This window comes from Taurulus bubalis (genome assembly GCF_910589615.1).
Source record: "Taurulus bubalis genome assembly, chromosome: 5".
Lineage (NCBI taxonomy): Eukaryota > Metazoa > Chordata > Actinopteri > Perciformes > Cottidae > Taurulus > Taurulus bubalis.
In genome coordinates this window covers 20,046,330-20,052,521 of record NC_136593.1, presented here as the reverse complement: position 1 = coordinate 20,052,521, position 6,192 = coordinate 20,046,330, and positions in this window count along the sequence as shown.

Genomic DNA, 6,192 nt, shown 5'->3' with positions numbered 1-6,192 from the left:
GCCAGGGGCTCTCATTACTGTACATCATCTAAATGGAGATATATCAACTGCCAGAACTCTGTTAATTGCTTCGGCAAAATGGATTTAGATACTTTAGTGTGTCGATACTTTAGTGTGTCGATACAGCGTGTCGATGTATTGGTATAATTGAAGGGAGGATATATAACCCCTGCAGCGCTTAACATGTGTTAAGGACTCAATTTGTGGTATCAGATGAAACCAATTTTCTTCAGTTCTAAAGACAGATTACAAAGAGCCAATATGCAACATGTAGACATCCACAAGTAGGATTGCATACCTTTATAGTGAAGCAAAACAGGGAGTACCTTATGTTTACAGTAACAGGATGGCAACAATTGGACAGATTGCCATGAAATCAGACTTTTCAGGGAGCCTTCGGTTCTTTGTGTGTAGCGCTAGGTAGCAATGTTACAACATTTGAGCATTGAGCTCAGAGCGCTAAGTAGCCTAACCGCCTCACGGAGCAGCGAGCATGGCTTTACACTCGTTTCGCTAACGATTGAGGTTCGATTTTTGCTGAGTGCTCCTTAAACTGGATCAGGAAGCTTGATATGAACTGAGGGTTTTTCCTTGATCCCCCCCTGAGGCAGCGTTAACAACTATGGAGAGAAATTAAACAGATTATGGTTTGAAATCAATTGTGTTTTTTTCAAGGGTTGTAAATCTTGTGCTTTTACTAATTCCCGGCATCATGAAAACAGCTTTGTGCTGTTATTCACCGTGAACTGAACTATGATGTTTTTTTCACATGATAGAGCATTTCTAAAAGTTTTGAATCATAAACACAGGAAGGCTTTTTTAATATCTAGTTATAAACTCTCTTCGTATTTATTCTTTCTTCCAGAGACAATATCCGTTTAATACTCCTCAGAAACCAAACAATTTTAAATCATTCTTCGTTTTTATTTCTCCCAGTAATAATTTCCTCCCCTCCGCCGCCTCAAGGCTCATTAAAGCCCCTCACTGGGGGTGTCTCTTCCTCCCCTCCCCCTCCTCTGCTTCATCTCCCTCACTCTCTCTTTGTTTCATTCGCACGCCCGTGGAGATGCCCACAGTGGCCATTCATATTTTCCTTCACTGGGCTGTGATATTGAAAACTGATGACACAGGCTCTTTGTGCTCCTTCTAAGAAATGTCTGGACAAATCAGAGCACCACCCGCAGCCCCTCAGGCCAACATTTTGTTGCGGCAGACAGTGTGAGGCTGCTACCGTGGCCTCTGCCCCCCTGCCACCCGCCCCCGCTCTGACCTCCTCATCGCCATAGCATCTGGTTTATACACACACACACACACACACACACATGGTTTGTCATGGCCTGTGGCCTGCAGCGAGCCCCTGAGCATCGTCCCGTACAGCAAGAGGAGCTGACCACAAGTCCCCAGACGCAACGAACCGATGGGTGGATGGTAGCAGCCGGGCCCTCGCCTCTTTTCCTGCCCCCTTTTCTTTTTCTACCCCCCGCCTCACCGCACAAAGCTGGGCTTGACTGTACCGCCGAAGACACACAAAAGGCTTTTCTGTCTCGCCATTCATTTGCCAAAATGGAGCTCTATCACATGGTGTTAATTGGCTGTAATTAAGATGTCTTGTGTTTATTCTTTCTTTTTTTTCACAGATGCGATGACATTTTCCGTCAAGATGTATAATGGCAACCTCTCACTCACTGGCACCATTGTCGAAATTTCCGACGACCTTTTACATATTGTAAAAAATAATTGTAGTTCCTTTTGGGGTGGTGTATTGCTGTCAAAGCATGAGTCTTGGAGAGAATTAGCGGCGGCGAAAAACAGACGAAAGCCGTGATGTATTGTATGTTCTGGCCACTCGCACATCAGGCTTGCAGTGCCAAAGCCTATTACGGGAAAATGTGTGACATGCTCTGTACATGAGCAGAGATGGCCTTCTTTCATGTTATGAGTGTAATCTATTCATCTATGATGTATGACTGCAAATCACCCACCCAGTTTCGTGATTTTTGACAGCTGTGTCCACCTGCTCCGTTTCTAACCACGAGTGACAGTCAGGAAGCATGACAAGCGAGCAGGCAGGGTCCTGTGAGGCAAGCACGTTATGACTTACCACAGTCCTGCGTGTGTGTGTGTGTGTGTGTGTGTGTGTGTGTGTGTGTGTGTGTGTGTGTGTGTGTGTGTGTGTGTGTGTGTGTGTGTGCGTGTGCGTGTGTGTGTTAGGGAGCGTGCCGGGCACACTGCACAGAACGTCTTCCATTCAGCGTGTCAGCTGCACTCAGTATGTGGCATAGCTCGTCAGCTGCGGGCCGTGCGGGTGACAGCTGTTCTCCCCTGCTCCGCTCAGGCTGTGCTATGATCACTCGGAGGCCTTCCCCTTTTAGACAATTAATTTACCGCTTACTGTACGTGGTAATTGCCGTCCCACGTTGAAGTGAGCCCAGGGACGGGGGGAAGTGTGATGATCTTGGCAGCGTGGCTGCCCCCGTCATGCCCTGCCTTGTATTCTCAACAGATTCAGGCCTATTAATATCGAACTTCTGGGACTGAACAAAGCAGTGGGCCAAATTGTAACAGCCTGCCTGTCAGTATTCCTATGACAACTTTCAATCCAGGCATCACAAGTAGAATGCCCTTATATTAGGGAGAAAGGGCATGACATTGGCATAAAGATAATAGGAAACCCCTCCAGACAGAATAATTTACCAAACAATTATCAGCACTAAATGTGTTTCCCCTTTTTAGTCCCTGAGGGTTGCGCGAGACACTCGATCTCCCCATCTGCTGGCTGCAAAGGAGCACTGCAGCACAAACAATAAGTATGTCAGCCACCGCCGCACTCCTACAACAGTGGATTGTGCTCTGCCAAGGAGGGGGGGGGGGGGGGGGGGGAGTATAACAACAGCTTTAAAAGAATGAGCCTTTAAGTGAGCACAGTCTTGTGTGCAGCACATGAGAAATGGAGTAACACTCTAGTGACATCAGATGGGGGTGACGGACTGCAGTGTGAGGTCATGGTGTTTACAGCTGTGGTGCCAGAGACAGAGAGAGAACGGAGACAGCAGCCATGTATACTGACAATGAACGCTGCCGGTGTAGAGATATTACTAAGAAAAGCCCCCCATTGTTATGCTCCAAAATGTGACAACACAGCGGGTTTGGCTTCAGAGTTGGAGCGTTTAGTTGTGGAATTGTCAGTGTGAAGGCAAAGCACATTAAGTATTATGGTAATTAGTTAATGTGCAAAGCGTAAAGCTGCTATCATCAATATTTAAAAAACGAACAATGAATCAAATGATATGACTAATGTGAAATGGGTTGTAGTGACAAACCCACAGATAATTATCACTTGACTATCAGTTTCCCTCCGTCCTACAGACACCAGCCAGCACCAAGACAAAGTTAGCAACTAGCTGGTGAGCATAGCGGGGATATCTCTCCCAAGAGCTGGTGAAGACCAAACCAGATCAAATAGAAGAGTGAATATTGGACTTACATTTGCATAATGTACAAAGATCCAACTCCAAATGAGTGCTAATGTGTGTTGCTACGTGTCTTGTGGATGAGTAAACAGGTTAGCTATAGACAGTTCCCCCCTGTTAGCTAGAGACAGTTCCCCCCTGTCAGCTAGAGACCGTTCCCTCCCCACCACCACCACAAAGATGGCCATGTAGTAATATAATTGGAGCAAAGGACGATGCTAGGCGACGTAGTACAAAGAGCGACAATGTCCGCGTATAGGAAGAAGGTCCGGGTTGATAGACGGGTCAAACACACACAGGATTTTCACCGAGGAGACCACTGTTTGTGTTTCCATCACGACACCAAAAGCCAACGTGAACTAATTTTAATTTACGAACTTCATTTAGACACGTAGTCTATAAGTAACCTAACAAACTACAATTTTGTTTTAACCCAAAGCATGATCTCATCCTAAACATAACAATGTATTTGTGTTTCAATTCACAGCTTTAAACACGTGTTGACAGTCACCACTTTAGAGTTACACGTTCAACTGAAATCAGTTGATGAGGGTTTTTATGGTGTGCATGCTGATACACATATATTATCAGTACAAGAGAGCACTGAGGCATGGACACTTGTGAACGGACAACTTGAGGATCAGACAGTGCTTATTGTGCGTCTCTCAGAGCCAGAGCAGACAGTTAATTCCCACTTTCCCATGGGATGCCCTCTCTGAGCGCAGACTCCCACAGATTGATCCTAGCCGAGGCCGTGCTTCTTCCCACATCTTCACCCCGCCAAAACCTCCAGTATGGAGCGTGGAAATCAACTGGGATTATCTTCCGCCTGAAGGCATTTGGCATACGTGTGTGTGTGTGTGTGTGTGTGTGTGTGTGTGTGTGTGTGTGTGTGTGTGTGTGTGTGTGTCAGTTCGCTTGAAATGTGCGTGGCTCAAGAGACAATGCCTGCATGCCCTTACATTGAAATCTGACCACTATTTTTGTTGTTTCCTTACACTGCAAAGACTATATTCAAGTCAGTTCAGTGATATAAAAAAATCATACTTTTAATTTAATGTTAATTGCTTATTTCTAAATGCAATAAATAAATCATTCAAGTGGAATGTTGGCAGCTATTTAAAAATAATGTTTTTACGACTGCATGTGAGCTCAACTCAGAAATACTGTGCTGCCAGATGCACCACAAAGCCTGTATTAATGAACATTGTGTGGACCAGAATACGTGGCGATCGTGTGTGTGAGCAGCAGCGGCTTGTGCCCACCATATGTTTGGCTGTCTCGGTCACTGTTGCTCCAGGCGGCTGTGGCCTCGCACATCTGTCCGTGTTTATCACGGGTAGCTGGCTGTGCTCCATCTATATACCTTCAGAATGGGTCTCTGGTGATGAATCCTGTTTTCCAGAAATAAATCCACCCAGTGCTTGCAAGGAGTGGTGGATTACAGCATCAATAGTATTTAATCCTGTTAGAGCCTTTGCTACACGCTAAAGAATGAACTTCGAACAGCACATTTGCTCTGTCAGTATTATTTCTGGTTTAACTCTGTACATCATTTTTCTCATAACAGCCCCCAGTGTATATTCATAAGCTTAGAATGTGTATTGTAGTCAAGATAAAGAGTGTGTCAGAAGGTTCACTGCCAATCACAGACAGCTTGGGATTTATTTTCCAAAGATTAAAAGGAATCTAGTAATTGAGTTGCCAGAAGAAAAGGAATTAAAGACATTGTTTTAAATTTTTTCAGAGCTTATGATGGAAATATTTAAAGGAGTGAGCCTTCTAGTTGGTCAACTTTTGTTGTTTTTAAATGTGCTCTATAAATAAGGTAAACTTGAGCCCTTTCCTCTCATTTATGTTGAGAGTTGCACATGCACAGTACTGATCGGGAACTTGGGATAAACCTGGCGGCGGGTAAAGATCGAGTTTATGAGCTGAAGTGCAAGCGAGCATTTCAATTACCCTGGAAACAAGAGTTTAGTGAGGATGTGGGTAAAACTCCAACAAGGTATCTGAGTTTTGAGAGCAAGGTGAATAAAACGCGGAACTATTTCTTTGAGAGTACAGCACATACACGGCCCGTTCGTGCCCGGATGGATTTGAACATTGCTTACAGTGCCTTTTTAGTCATCTTTATTTAAGACCCTGCAATGTCCCAGCTGCCACTGCTCAGTATGGCCAGTCCACTGCCTGCACAGGCGTGGTAACCGATACATGCTCATTTCCAGAGTTATACACCTGCATGCATCGCTGCATGCACAGATGCAATTAGACGCACGACGGGCACCATCGCTTTTGCTTATAATTTGTTTGTGTATGGCGTTGGGTGACTGAGAACATATAGTTCTGGAACCAACCGTAACAGCGTGTCACTGTCTGAGCAGCTCTCCACTGCCTCCTCAATAACAAGTCGATGAGCCGGAAAGCGTCACTCATTTACTGTCCTTGCCGTGTTTGGGATTTATTGATTTAAAAAAAAAGAAGAAGAACAACCAGCCTGCTCGTCTAACCTTATATATGTCTGCATCCTATGAGACAATAAAACACCACCACTGGGACTGAGGACACTCGGGCGTTCTTGGAAATTGGGGTCAAGTAAACAAAACGTTAGGATGTTGTTACCCGCCGAGAGCTGTTCCATCTTCTCCTCCCTACATCGCTTGTCTTGGGATTCTCAGGGCCAGTCCCAATGTCCCCCCCTAAGGCCTCAAACCCTGAACCC